Here is a 15735-nt window from a genome sequence, read left to right as displayed (position 1 = left end):
AATGAAAACTAACACAGAGCATGCCCACCATGTTCCCAGCACTGTGCACAGGATACCACCCATGAGTTCTATGATTGCCACTTTTGCTTAGGCAGGGAAACTGAGGTACTGGGGTTGAAGTCACTTCCTGAGTCACACAGCTGGTAAATGGCAGAGCCTTACTCCAGACCACTTTTTGCTTCTTTACCTATCTCTGCTGACCCCTCACTCCCCTCTCCTTGGGCCACAGGGACCCTTCACCTCTTCCAAACCCCTTTGACTCTTTAAAACGTGGCTCACAATTCTTGGCCCTTCACATGGTGTGTTTGCAATTGTAAGTAAGCTCTTCAGGAGTGTGTTTCTCCCTTCCCCCGCTAGGGTCAGAGGCTCGTGAGGGACTCTCCCTCATCCTGTCCGTCCATGATGTCAGTGCAGAACAGGGCTCAGGACTCAATGGCGTTATTGTGCGTTCTTCAGCTGGCACCGGAAGCTATTTCCCCCTACTAAGTTATGTGCTTCGGTTTGTTTTTATTAGTTACTGTGGGGATTTGTTTCCTGCCTGCTGTAAGTGTCTTCATGGGATAGTTGCAGCAGTGTTTCAGGAAAGGTTTGCACTTCATCGAGTCCGTCCCTTTTCTTCAGCATTTGTGAAATTGACCTCAGTTAAAATGTATGCAGCTCTGAGTCCGAACTGCCCCACCCCAGCTCCTCCTGCCCCGGTGGGCCCCCCTCCCTTACTCCTCAGCAGGACCGATTATCCAGCTCGTCTTCCCAGCACCAGTCCATCTTCTTGTAACAAATCCTTAAGTGGTCTAGCCTTCTCCACAGACCTCTCCTCCCCACTAACCATTACTATTTGGGGCAAAGATTGGGGCAAAGACTTTGGGCTACTTGGTTTTTTTCCTTCATAAGGATGTACTTTAGCCAATAGCTAGAATATGCAAGAGGAAGAGGCCAAAGAGATCCATGGCTGAGGGTGAGGTACTTCCAGACACCAGGAGGAGGCCTTAGGATGGAGACCCCGCCACTGTCTTCCTCATTAGGAAAGTCTGCGTGGGCTCCTATATCCACTGGGATAGAGAGAGTAATGGCCCCCAAACATGTCCATGTCCTAAGCTCTGGAACCTGTGATGTGTGACTTTATACAGCAAAGAGAAATTAAGGGTGCACATGGAGTTAAGTTTGCCAATATTATGTCCTTAAAATAAGGAGGTGATCCTGGGTTATAATCACAATGGTTTTAGAAGTGGAAGAGGGGGGCCGCGCCTCTCACCCCATGCATTAAGCTCTCCCAGGGCAGCTTTGGCTACATGCAGCTTCGCTCAGCTCCTGCTCAGGACCTCTGAGGTGGCACAGCACCTGCTCTTTCAGTCTCACATGGCAACAAAAACTTGTATGTCCTCACAAGTATCTGACGATGAACAGACAAAAAAAAAAAAAAAAGGAAAAAGAAAATATTCATTCTTTATGTATGGCCATCTTGGTTTTGAGAGTTTGCCTGCTCAGCTGGTCGATAGATCCATTCAGCAAGGCTTCTGTTTTAGTATTCTGTGTGGGGGAGACTGGAATTGGAAAATCAATGCTGATTGGTACATTGTTTAATACTAATTTTGAAGACCATAAATCCTCACATTTTTATCCATGTTAGACTTAAAGTTCAGACATATGAACTCCAAGGGAGTAATGTTCGATTGAAATTGACCATTGTAAATACAGTGGGATTTGGTGACCACATAAACAAAGACGAGAGCTACCAACCAATGTTTGACTAGATAGATGCTCACTTTGAAGCCTGTCTCCAAGAACTGAAGATTAATGTTCTCTCTTTCACTACCATGATTCTCGTATCCAAGTGCCTCCACTTCATCTCAACCACAGGCCACTCTCGGAAGACCCTCGATCTCTTAACCACGAGGAGCCTGACAGCAAGGTGAACATTATACAGGTGAGTGCCAAAGCAGATGCAATTTCTAAAACTGAGTTACAGAAGTTTAAGAACAAGCTCCTGAGTGAGTTGGTCAGCAATGGTGTCCAGATACAGCAGTTCCCAAAGATAATGAAACTATTGCTAAATCAATGCTTCAGGGAACGGACACTTGCCATTTGTGGCTGTAGGAAGCATGGATGATGTACAAGTCATAACAGGATGGTCAGAACCCGCCAGTACCCTTGGGGTGTTGTCCAAGTGAAAACCACTGTGACTTTGCAAGGCTCTGGGAAATGCTCACTTGTACAAACATGGGGGATCTGCCAGAACAGACCCACCCCAGGCACTATGGACTCTGCACGCGTTGCAAGAGGGAGGAAATGGGCTTTGCTGATGTGGCCCCGAGAATAAGCCACTCCGTCTTCCAAAGACCTACGAAGCCAAAAGGCACAAATTTTATGCTGAATGCCAGAGGAAGGAAGAAGAAATGAAACATATGCTTGTGCAGTGAGTGAAGGAGAAATAAACCATAATGAAAGAAGCTGAAAGCAGGCAAATTTGAGCACCTTAAAAGAGTTGACCAAGAAGAGAGAATGAAGCTGGGAGAAAATACTTTTGCAAGAAGAAATAATATCTTTCTCTAAAAAGAAAGCCACGTCCGAGATACACCAGAACCAGACCTTTATGGCAACAAGCGGCAACCTGCAGGACAAAGACTGTAAGCACTTCAATTTTATGTGAAACAAAGGTTCCAGATCACAGAAGGTCATCACAAACAGTTATTAAAATGTTAGAAGTATGCTGTGATTTTCTTGCTGTTTTTATTTCCTGTGTCACTTATTCTATATTTGGCAAAAGGCCACAGTTACTGCTATTTATGGAAAAATGCTTTTAAGTCTAAGGTCAATACATAAGCCAGGTTGGATGACAGCACTTATATATTCACTGTTGTTAGACATTTTTAAATAGCTGGTTTGTGATGAATCTAGACCGTTTTCCCTGCTGCCCATTTACCATCACTTTGCACAGGATCGTACCACAGATCAGTGTCAGTGCCCATGACAACACAGAACTCATTCATATCATGGCTGATTGCATTTGTATTCCAAGATGAACCTTGTTTTGGTACATACTAAATGTAAAATATTCGGAATATGTTTTAAAATATATTATGTACCTGAAACTAACCTCTCAATAGTTTTATAGAACTTTTAGCTTTTGATATAATTATCCAATCCAATTGGTATTTAATATGACCCTAAACTTTTGTACCACATTTTATATAAAACGATGGCCTTCCATGATTCAGTATTCCTTACTGTGGTTGATGTATTACTGTGAGAAGCAAAATATGTTTAAAAGTAAAAACACCCAGGGATGTAAACCCTTTTTCTAGTGATAAGTACATTTGAACCTGGGTGTTATCACAGTTGTTGCTTAAAACTCTGTCTTCCAGGGAAAAAATAAATAAGGTTGAATCATTTTATTAAAAATATTTCTTAAGAAAATAACTGAACATCTGACTATTAAAGATATAAAAAAATTGGATAATTCATATCTCAAGGGATATTTGAATTCAGCGCCTTAGTATTCTCAGAACAATTTACTTTTTCTTAACACTCGTAGGGATATAACTTTTCATTTTTTTTTGTACTTAAATATTCTAAATAAAGTTGACAATCACTCATTTATTTTAAGATTTTTATTAAAATATAGCTAACGCTCAATATTATATTAGTTTCAGGTGAACACCATAGTTATTCAACATTTATGCACCTAAAGAAGTGATCACCGTGATAAGTCCACCAACTATCTGATACCACACCACACTATCACAATATTATTGACTATATTCCTTATACTGTACATTACATCCCCATGACTTATTGAATCTCTTATTCCCCTCACATTTTCCCCCTTTTTAAATTTTTCAATTGTAATTGACATTCAGTATTATTTTATATTAATTTCAGGTGTACAGCATAGTGATTAGATATTTATATAATTTAAGAAGTGATACCCTTGACTAATCTAGTACGCAGCTGGCACTATACATAGTTATTACCATATTATTGACTATATTCCTTACGCTATATCCTACATACCCATGATTACTTTGTAACAACCAATTTGTACTTCTTAATCCATTCCTCTTTTTCACTCATCCCCTAGATCCCCTTCCCATCTGGCAACCATCATAATGTTCTCTGTATCTATGATTTTGTTTTTGTTTTGTTTGTTTATTTTGTTCTTTAGATTCTATATATAAACAAAATCACACTGTATCTGTCTTTCACTGTCTGACACACTCCACTCAGCACAGTACCCTCCAGGTCCATTCATTCCATCACAGATGGCAAGAACCCATTCCCTTCCCTGCCCGAGCAATATTCCATTGTATATATGTACCATTTCCTTTTTATCCGTTTTTCCATTGACAGACACCCAGGCTGCCTCTCCATCTTGGCCATTGTAAACAATGCTGCAATGAACTTATGGATGCACATATCCCCTTGAAGTAGCGTTGTACTTCAGATAAATACCCAGAATTAGGATTACTGAGTCCTTCTTTGTCATTTGTTATAGCTTTTGTTTTAAAGTCTATTTTGTTTGATATAAGAATTGCTACCTCAGATTTTTGTTTGTTTGTTTCCATTTTCATGAATTATCTTTTCCCCATCCCTTTACTTTCAGTCTGTGTGAGTATTTGTTCTGAAGTGAGTCTCTTGCAGGCGGCACATATAAGAGTTTTGTTTTCTTATCCATTCAGCCTCCCTATGTCTTTTGATTAGAGCATGTAATCCATTTACATTTAAAGTAATTATTGATTGGTATGTAGTTATTGCCATTTTATTATTCATATATTTTATTTTATTTTTTTTTCCATCTGAAAGAAGTCCCTTTAACATCCTCTAATACTAGTTTGGTGGTGATGAACTCCTTTAGCTTTTTCTTGTTTGGGAAGCTCTTTACCTGTCCTTTGATTCTCAATGATAGCTCTGCTGGTAGAGTTGTATTAGTTGTAGGTCCTTGCTTTTCATTACTTTGAATATTCCATGCCAATGTCTCTGGCCTGCAAAGTTTCTGTTGAGAAATCCGCAGGACGGTCTTATGGGAGCCCCTTTGTAGATAACTAACTGCTTTTCTTTTGCTGCTTTTAAGATTCCTTCTCTATCTTTAATCTTTGGCATTTGAATTATGATGTGTCTTGGTGTTGACCTCTTTGAGTGCATCTTGTTTGGGACTCTGTGCTTCCTGAACTTGTATGTCTATTTCCTTCACCAGGTTAGGGAAGTTTTCTATCATTATTTCTTCAAATAGGTTTTCAATTCCTTGCTCTGTTTTCTTCTTCTGGTACCCCTATGATGAGAATGTTGGTATGCTTGATGTTCTCCCAGAGGCCCTTTAAATTCTTCTCTTTTTTTTTAATTCTGTTTTCTTTTTGCTGTTCTGATTGGGTGTTTTCTGCTCTTTTATCTTCTAAATTGCTGATTCGACCCTCTGGTTCATCTAATCTACTGCTGATTTCCTCTAATGTATTCTTCATTTCATTTATTGTATTCTTTATTTCTGACTCATTCTTTTGCATATTTTATATCTCTATTTTTATGTTTCCTATCTATCTCTTTTTTGATGTTCTCCCTGAGATGATTGAGCATCCTTATAACCAGTGTTTTGAACTCTGCATCTGGTAGATTGCTTGTCACCATTTTGTTAATTCTTTTTCTGGAGCTTTGTCCTATTCTTTTATTTGGTACATGTTTCTTTGTCACCAAATTTTGGCTACTTTCCAATGTTTGTTTCTATGTATTAAGTGGGGCTGTTATGTATCCTGGTCTTAATAAAGTGGCCTTATGTAGTAGCTGTTTTGTGAGTCCCAGTGCTACAGTCTCCTTTGTCAGTATGTCCCTTATGTGGTTTGTGGGTGTCCTCCTACTATAGTTGCGCCTTGGCTGCTGTTTCTATGCAGTAAGAGGGATTGACTCTTGGGCTGACTGGGTGTGAGGACTGGTGGACTACAGTAGAAGACCTGTTGTAGTGGGGCTGACCCTACAGAGCAAAATTCACTTTAGCAGGTCTCTGGAGCCTGCCCAGTCTGCACTTCAGGTGTGTCATTCTTGGAGGCTTCTGAGTTATGCTCTGGCTCAGTCTGAAGCTGGCCACTGGGTGTGCCATCCCTGAGGCCTCCTGAGAGGGGCCCTGCCACAGGCCAAGTTCAGCTGCAGCCTGTGCCCTGCCAGGGCCTATCTGCATGAGCCACAAAACAATACACAGATGATTACCACCAGTGCTGGGCTTGGAGGTGCCTTGAGAGGCCAAGCAATGAACTGAGGCCACCTGCCACTAGTGGCAGGTTTGAGGCTGCTCAGCGAAAGGTATGGAACATGCCGAAGCCAGATGCTTCTTATTTAGGTTGTATGAAGCTTTGAGAGATTTTTAGGAAAGTCTGTGACATGAGCTAAGACAGGTCATTTGTATGGAAAAACCTCTAGAAGTGTCTTGGGTGTGTTTGAAAGTTGGGTGGGGCAGAGTCTCAGGGAACCACCAGGGCAGGGTAGCCAGGTTGATGGAGACTCAGACATGGCAGTCACTTGTGTCTGCTCACCAGCAAGGGGCAGGGCTCAACAAAGAAACAATGGCATCTGCCAGCACTTTTTTCTCAGAGAAAGCTGCCCCTTCAGCCCTCACTCTGAAGCCATACAACTCTGTTCTTCCCTGTACATCCGTGACTTTTGAGCTGCTGCCGCAGTTCTGGAGCTCAGAGCAAGTGAGTCCATCAGTGAGTAAGTCCATGTGCAGGCCCTTTACGAGGAACACGTGGGACTCTAGCAGCCCTCAATTTCACCTAGCCACAATCTCTGCTGGTTTTCACAGCCAGAAGTTATGGGGAATTCTCTCCCTGGCATTGGAACCCTCGGCTGGGTAGCCTGGTGTGGGGTTGGCACCCCTTGCTCTTCTGAGGGGTACTTCTACAACTGATATATCCCTCCCAATTTTTAACAGTCACACACATGTGGGACCAGCCTGTTCTACTTCTCAGTCCCTCCTACCAGTCTTGAGGTATCTTCTTCTTATGTCCTTAGCTGTAGAACTTCATTTCAGCTAGACTTCAGGCATTTCTCAATGATGGTTGTTCTGCAGTTTAGTTGTAATTTGGATGTAGTCATGAGAGGAGGCCAGCATAGCATTTACCTACTCCACCATCTTGATTTGAAAATGTCTCTGCTGACATTTACTCTTGACAAAAAATATATCTACATGTTTACTAAAATGTCTTTAAATTAACTCTTCTTTTTACAAACTATCACCTTAAGAAACATTCTATTAAACTTAGTCATTTAATTATATGTTTGAATTATTTTAAGACAGGTATATTACCAGTATTTTGCATACAACAAAATGTTTAACTTATCCTATGTCAAATTCTGAACAGTGTTTTTTTAATGAAGTTGTATAAGTTGCAAAAAAACAAAACAAAAACAAAAAACCCAAAACCCAAAACCAAAAAACCCTTTCATTTCATAGCATAATTTACAAATACTTTATATTTCATTTTTACATTTGAAATTCACAAATATCTCTTACCCTTTTTAAATTTTAGTAGAGTGTTATAAGTATTACAGCAAAAGCTCTGTACTTTCTTCTCAGAATAAGTAATGCCCTAGTTCTGGAAGGTGGGGGCAGTCAGTGAGTTCCTGAAGGCAGGTGGTCTGTCATACAGAACCCAGCCAGTGCCTCAGTGCTAAGTGTTGGCTAAGGAGAGCATCATCCCAGAAACTCAGTGACTTGATGTGAGTGGTGGTTATTTGTAGCTATGTTATATCAAACTCTGTATGAAACAGCTATCCTAAACTTTAATAAATTTACTTTTAAATGCCAAAATAAATGTGGAAGAGGGAATCGAAAAAGATTTTAGAGAGATGGCAGCAGCAGAAGGATTCAGCTCAATGTAGCTGGCTTTGAGAAGGAGGAAGGGGCCATGAAGCAAAGAAATCAGGCAGCTTCTAGAAGCTTAAAAGGTAAAGAAAATGATTCTTGCCTAGAGCTTTTAGAATGCAGTGCATCCTGCCGATACCTTGATCCTGGCCTGCTGAGTTCCATGTTAGACTTTTAATCTACAGACTTGTAAGACATAAAATTTGTGTTGTTTTGAAGCCACTAAGTTGGTGATTTGTCACAATAACAATAGAGAGACTATAAACCTTACTCTTAATTTGTAAAGCTTTTGTCAATCAGAGGAAAAATTCACATTTGAGAGTTTACATATTGTTTTATAGATTTAAAACAGTATCCTGGACTGCAAACCTAGATGTTTCCCTTTTTACCCATTGTTCAGGTTGGTGGAACTGCTTTCTAGTGGTTTTTAAATCGTGCTTTGATTTTCTTAAGATATAGAAAAAAATTAAACTCTGGTCAACTGGTTAACTCGATTTTGCCTCTGAAAACTATTTCAAAAAGCAATTCTGTATTTGAACCAACTTTGTTACATTATAAAAGACAGCCATGGTTGCTAAGAGAAGCAGCCAGGGTGTTGCCATGGGAACAATTGTTTTTAAATCTGGAAGAACAAGCTTTAACTGTAAAGAGCTAAGGAAGGGAAGGCAAGCGGGATAGCTACTCCTTATCTCCTCCTCATTAGGGGGAAATGGCCTGAGGTTCCTTGCCAGTTCTGCAAGTTCAACAAACATTGCCCTGCTTCTCTGTGAAGGTTTCAGATTCAAAAAGATATGGATCTGAATTCATGATTCACCTGTGCCACCTGCAAGGTCTAAAATAATCTAAGAAACTACCCTGGGACTCCTTTGTGTTAATCGTGAAAGGGGATTAAGATATTACTTACCTCCTGGGGTGGGTGTAATTACACAAGACAACATATGCAATTGTCTAACACAATGCCTGGAAAGTAGTAAAAGCTCGATTCCTAATGGTGCTATTATGCCTATACAAAAAGTACGGTTGCAGAGCTCTAGGTAGGTCCTCCAATACAACTTGGAGAAGCAGTTTTTTAAAGATTGCCAGTCCATCTGATAGGTGGTCCTCCTGCATATGACTGGTAGACAGCTCAGCCCCCATGTGACTTATCTTGAGTCAGCCACACCTGAAAGCTAATTCTATACCCTGCACAATGTGCAAGTCCAGTGCTGTCACACTTGGCTGTCCTGGCAATACCAGGAAGGCTTCAGCAAGCTTGCTGTCAGCTGCTGCCCTTCTATTTTGGTGGACCAATAATCCGCAAAGCATCTTGTGGACTGGTGCTGATTGAGGCATCAGATTCAAGGAGCACCACTCTGAATGGCTGTCCCATCACTCTGGGCAGCAGCTGTTTGCTCCCTCTGATTTCACCCAAGGGTAGGACTGGCAGTAAGAGCAGGTTGTAAGAGGATTGGGACTTGGCCCAGACCATAAACAGGCACAGAGACTTTGAAGATTGGCTGACCAGTTTGTAGAGGCACCTCCATGAAGGGAAAAAGCAGAACTATGTCTGAGGAGCCAAATTTATGATGCAGAGCTGCGAAAGTATCTAAATGTTGGATTGAACTGGGAGGACCAGGCAGGAGAGAAACTAGAGGACAAGCGATTGTCAGCAGAAAGACTATAGAAGAACAGGATGGGGTACACATGATGGAGAAGGTGACCTGGGGCAGCTCTGCCCTGGGAGGAACGTGTGTTCCTGGCTTGGCAAACCCAAGGGGTCATGGTGAGCTGTCTGAAAGACCTGGCTGGTCAGCTCAGGTCATCCGAAAAACCGAACTCAACACTAGCAGAATCAGTCTTTTTATAAGACCTCAAGGAGAAGTTTCAATCTGGACCCAAAGTCAGGAAATGTACCTTCTCAAGAGTAATTGGCATGTTTCTGTCTGAGGTCAGAACTGTGGAATTATTCAGGTATCCCTTTTTCACAATGGCTGCTGAAAACCTTAGAGTCACACATGTGGCCCATGTGGAGCACGTACATGGTCTCAGAGGCATGCATGTGTGATTTAGATTCAGTCCTGGACTCGTTTTACATTCCAACTCTGGTCTGGCTTTCCTTTTTACATTTACATTTAAAGAATGTTGGATCTTGCTTCTGAAGTAAAAAGAAAAATTATGCTTTAAATTTAATTTTTCTTCATTTCACAAATAATTTTTTGTAATTACAAAATAGTACAATCTGTACCGTGTTTCCCCGAAAAGAAGACCTAACCAGAAAATAAGCCGTCGCATGACTTTTCAGGATGACATCCCCTAAACATAAACCTTAATGCATCTTTTGGAGCAAACCTTAATATAAGACCCTGTCTTATTTTCGGGGAAACATGGTAGTATAGTCTATAATCAAATCTATCTATAGTGTAATTTACAATAAAATCTATAATCAAAATAGCACAAATCTTATGCTAAGGGGAAAATTTAGACTAATACAAGAAAAACTCATCTCTAATCCCAATACTATTAACATTTTGGAACATGTGTCCCCCTTTGGAGTCACCACAGGAATGGAGACCAGTCTTTGGCTTCCTCCCCCAGTGTTCCCTGAACTTCATGGTCCAGATGCTCAGGCCGGGGCTGATTTCTAGGGAAGGATTTCCTGTTGGAAACATAATTGCATTTGGGAATAATTAGAGAGGCCATGAATGTGTACAGACTGCTTCCTCAAACAATAAGGAAACCAACAAGTTCTGAGCTGAAACCAGCTCAACGATGGGTTATTTTCTAAATGACTGCTAATAGCCATTAACTGGATATTTACTGTTAGCCTATTACAATGAATTCTGAGTTTTCAAACAAGTTTATGTGGATGAATAGCCCAAGACTAGGATGCTAGCACAGGTTAAAACAAATTATATATATATGTATCAAGGAGCAATTTTAAATATTAAGCAGTTACTGACTTGTGTTTCTTCATACCCCGAAGAAGATGGGTATGAAAAAAAATGAATTCTTTAATCTGGCATTGTTTCGTTAATTTAAATGTTTGTTAGCATATACGAGTAATTATATAGTGCTTTGGAGCCTAAAAAATCTCAGAGGAACATTTTTCCGACATCTAAAATAGTTAATGAAGTTTGTGCTATACATTAGTTTATCCAGTCATTCAATTAGGACTTCTGAGCACCAATTCCGTGCAAAGCAACACATATCATGGACAAAGGTGACTTACTCCCAGTCCTTACCTTCAAGGAGTTCCGGTGAGGTGACAGCACGCTGCACAATACCTGTGCTCTGCCTCTCTGAGAGCTCTGGAAGCAAAGAGAAAGGACAAACTGAGGCAGCCTAGGGAAGCAGAGGATGGGTTCCTAAATGACAGAATCTCGCCAGGCAAAGAAGGGCAGTGTGGGGCCAGCAGACCATCAGGGCAGTGAAGAGCAAACAGAGCAAAGCTTGGTGGGGAAGGTCACAGGTGGTCTGAGTTGCTGAGTGTGGCTGAAGGGTGAGTGGAAGAAGCAGAGGAGTAGCGGCTTCCGGCTCTTACCCACCCCTATGATGCCTCATTGCCTTGTTCCCACACATTAACATCTGGGCCCCCATTCAGGTGCTGCTCTTGTAACCCCTGGTAAGGGCTCTGGTTCTTATGCTGGCGGCAGCTGCCATAACACGGAAGGAATGCAGCAGTTGGTAAGTGCTCAGTAAGTGTCAGCTGTATTTATTATCAATACACCTGGCTGCCGTGTTTCTATAAGGTTACAGTCACTTGAATCAATTCGTGTGTCTCTTAGAGAGTTTGCTTAACAGCCAGAGGGAAGTCATTCCACCCTGGGTTAAAGCTCTTCATTATAGTCCCCAGGAAGATCACTTTGTGTGGCATGAGGTAAGAGGGCTCCTCCCTCATGACACCTTACCATGAGAGAAGGTCAGCTTCTGTCCTGCCAGGCCCAGGGTCCCTTCCTGGCACTCAGCTCCCAGGGGACAAGAGGCCAATGAAAACAGAGTGAGTTGGGCAGGGGTCCTGCTGCTGTGAGTTCCCAAACAGGACACAGCATGGCATCACCTTCCCCAGGCTTTTTCCTCCAGAAGAAGGTGGATGCAAGGGTGAGCGCATGGATGTGGAATCATTCAGCCAGAAAGACGTCATCCAATTTCTCCTTCTGTGAGGAATTGCTGACATGTCAGGAATTGCCGCACTACAAACACACCTGGCCATGATATGCAAATGCACAACATTTAGGTTTTCAAAATGTCAGACCTTTGAGTTTAAAAACAGACTTTGAAGAGTTTGAGAACCTGGCAATTAATCAATGCTCTGCTCAGAATGCAAGCACAGAGTGGCTTGTTGTGTCTCCATCCACAGATGGATAAGGCTGGCCATGATGATTTTTTCTCTGTGGTGCTCAAATACCCATTTGTCTCACTCGCTCCTCCATTTTGTAATTTATTGTTTGGCATTTGGTAGGCATCAGTCAGTGTTGTCGTGGGTCTGCAAAACATGTTTTAAAAATTGGTGCTGCTGTTATAATCAGAACCGTAGCCACTGGGTGTTTGACCATCACGAGATGAGGTTCTCCTTGTCTTAGGGCCACTGATTGGCAGCACTGACGGACAGATCCAGGGTCTGGATTCTGTCCCTTGGTCCCTGTTTTCTGTCTGAGCAAATTACCGGGGCCTCTGCACTTTAAACACTGTCTGAGATTTACTCTGCCTATTTGTTCCATTCCATGGACAGTCTCTCCTGAGCTGGCCTCTGAGACTCACTTACTCCAGTCAAGAAGAATTTATTGAACTCCTACCCTGTGCTAGACCCTAAGGGTATGGAGAGTAGCAGGCCTCTGCCGCTATCCTCAGGGTGCTCACACTGGGGCACAGAGAAGGGGCAGACCGTGCAGAGGCATAGACAGAAGGGGGGCGGCCAGGCCAGCAACCGGCGACCAGCACCAATGGACGACCAGCACCACCTGGGTAGTGGGAGAGGTTGACCAGGAGACTTGGGATTACTTTCTTTTTAGGAAATTGACCATTTTCTGTTTAAAATGAAGACATCATTTAAGGCAGTTGAAGTTCTATTTGCTTCTATACATGACACGAGCAAGGAGTCAAACACATCACGCTGAGTGCTATTCGGGCAGAGTGGAAAGAACTTTGAACTTTTTGGATATCACTGAAGTTCCACCACGTGTCTTTTATCAACTCATTAGATTTCTCTAGGCCTCATTCTTTCCTTCTGTAAAATGGGGATCATCAGTGTTGTTGTCAGCATCAGGTATAACGCCATATGTGTGAAGATTGTGTCACCAATTTTCTATTTTTTGTAAATACTGAGATTAATAAAATAGTTTGTTTTAAATAATTGACTCATTCATAGTATCCTTTGATATAGTTACCATTTCCTCAAACAATGGATAAAAACTGTGGTGAATACTATTTTGAAGGAGAGTGATCTTTGGGTTTTTTTGATGGTAAAAAAAAGACACACCCCCAACCTCAGAAATGTGGGGGAAACATTGAATTACAGTGGGAGATGTTCATGTTAAATGCCAGTCTCTGTTTTCTGCTCTGCGTGGTACATAAATGACACACCCTTGGAAAGTGCCATCACCTTGGAAAGTGACCAAGAAATGCCTGTTCAGCAATTATGATCCACATTGTGCTTTTCAACCCTGCTGTTCTCACTGGAAGGAACTAAGGCACAGAGGGAAACTGGCTTCTCTCAGGTGCCATCTGTTTGGTTTTCCTTTGAGATGTCAGGAGGTAGAGAACTGGCACAAGCAGCGAGGTGAGGAAAACCCTGGTCAGCGGACCTTCGCAGGACCATGCCTACGGCCAGTCCCGTTTTCCTGGTTCCTGTTTCCTGTCCCTTATTTGTAGATTATCATTCAGGATTTAGATTTTTGAAACTTTCCCTTCACGATTCTCGGTGAGTTCTATGGACTTCTTAGTACCTGTGTTGACTCTCACATTCCAGGGTGACAGACTGGACCTTCTGCTTGCTTGTTGGTTTCTGGCATTACCCTGAATGTCTCCGGTTCTCATGTCTGCCCAGCCCAAACCATAGCAAGCCCAGCATCTACCATCCTTGTCTGAAATCTTAGATAATTCTTCCACTCACAGGAGTGGAGCTATTGTGCTTTATACCATTACATTCATCTCTTAAGACACAAATTCTGTCTGTTCTCTCTCATCTTGTACAACCTAAAGGATGTTTTTTAGCCTCTCTGGATCTCAGTATCCTAAACTGTAGAATGATACTGTATCAGTACAAGCCTTCCGGGAAACAGATGCCAAGATGTAGTTAGAAGTACGAGAGCTTCACCTGTGTGAGGTAAATAGGAGAGCTGGTAAGGCCTTAAGACCATTTTGGTGCAGGCAGGGAAAGCTGTCTGACCATGATGCAGGCCTGATGCATGGGAAAGGAGTGGGGAGGGAGGGAGATAGGGTACGCAGAGCGTGAGACTGTGGTGCAGTCCCTAGAAAGTTTTAGCCAGCTGAATGGGTGTGGGGACAAAGCCCCAAAGAGCAGTTTCCAGGCTCTTGGCCTCACATAGAAAGGTGCTGGCTCAGGTAGTAAATGGCCATCAACTGTGATTGGATGGCCATCAGCTGTGGCTAGTTGGCCGTCAGCTGTAACCAGTGAGCCATTGGCCACTAATATAACTGCTGTGGCTATGCTAGCAGGAAGAAAATGGGAGCTAGCAAGAAGATGGTGACTGGCAAGCGCGGATTGAGGTTAGTGAGGGGAGTCAGTCAGTTGGCAGAAAAGCGGACAGCAGGTCACACGTCGTGTGAATCCAGCCTCCAGTGAGACTATAGTGGTGTGACTCCCCTACCTATGGCTCCATGGGTGTTCCGTTTTGGCCTCACCATGTCCTGTGTTCTTGTGTGGGGAGCAGGACCAGAGACCCCGCCGGATGCCACCCGTGACATGTGGTCTCCAGTGCAGAGACTGCCCATAGATGTCGTGTTAGGACAGAACTGGCCACACCTTAATGCCTCCTCTAACCTCAGGTGACTAAAATGAAGACATCATTTAAGGCAGCTGAAGTTCTATTTGCTTCTATACATGACATGAGCAAGGAGTCAAACACATCACGCTGAGTGCTATTCTGGCAGAGTGGAAAGAACTTTGAACTTTTGGAAAAACTGTGGTCTCAGCCCTAATATTGTGGCTGGAGGCTGGAGGCTGTCATCCAACTGCACTCCTTCCAGCAGAATGGCAAGTTCCTGAAAGGAAATCTGGGTGGCAAAGCTTCATGGCTGCCATTTTTTTCTTTTTTTTTTTTTAGTGAAGAGCCAGAGTAAAACCATCTCTCATGTTTTAATCCAAACTACATGTATGTCTTCTTAAGCACAAGCACAAGGAAACACATGCATGTTTCTTTGAGCCTAAAACACGCTTCCCGTAAGCATCTGAATGTGTTACCATGGTCGGCATCCCAGGCCTACCCTTCACTATGATCTGGTGAAATTAGAGCTCCAGTGACGAGAACTGCGAGATCTCTGGATGACACAGATGGAGAGCAAGTTCCAGAGTGGCCTGCCACCTGAGGGGGGGCTGAAGCTGCAAGAAGAAGCTGGTGAGCGGGCTGTTTCTCACTTCCCAGGAAGGGTCTCACAGCCTCCTGTCAACTCCTCTCTGGGATCCTTTCCAGACCCAAGTCTACGAAGCCTAATAATCCTCCCTGATTCCTGACTTACCACTTAGTTTTTAGGAAATTAGATTTAGAAAACATCATTTGCTTTCACTTTTTTAGATGGTGCCTTTGAAGATGGGGTTTAGAAAGAGACTGAATGGACCCTAAGCCAGAACTGAATCAGGTCACCCATTGGATGGCTCTGTGATCCCACAGCAGCTATCACGCCTACTATCCTCAGTTTGCCCCAGGAATGTTCTGCTCTGTTCTTCTCCTGCCTGT

The 15735-nt window shown here is 42.6% G+C and overlaps 1 pseudogene; it reads left to right on the top strand.

Moving 5' to 3' along the window:
• Nucleotides 1–1317: 1317 nt before the first annotated feature.
• LOC109453540 (septin-10) lies at nt 1318–2647 on the top strand (annotated as a pseudogene).
• Nucleotides 2648–15735: the final 13088 nt, after the last annotated feature.

Source organism: Rhinolophus sinicus, linkage group LG03 (genome assembly GCF_036562045.2).
Source record: "Rhinolophus sinicus isolate RSC01 linkage group LG03, ASM3656204v1, whole genome shotgun sequence".
Classification (NCBI taxonomy): domain Eukaryota; kingdom Metazoa; phylum Chordata; class Mammalia; order Chiroptera; family Rhinolophidae; genus Rhinolophus; species Rhinolophus sinicus.
Note: the sequence above shows the minus strand (reverse complement) of the source record. Positions and strands in the feature narration are given on the sequence as shown.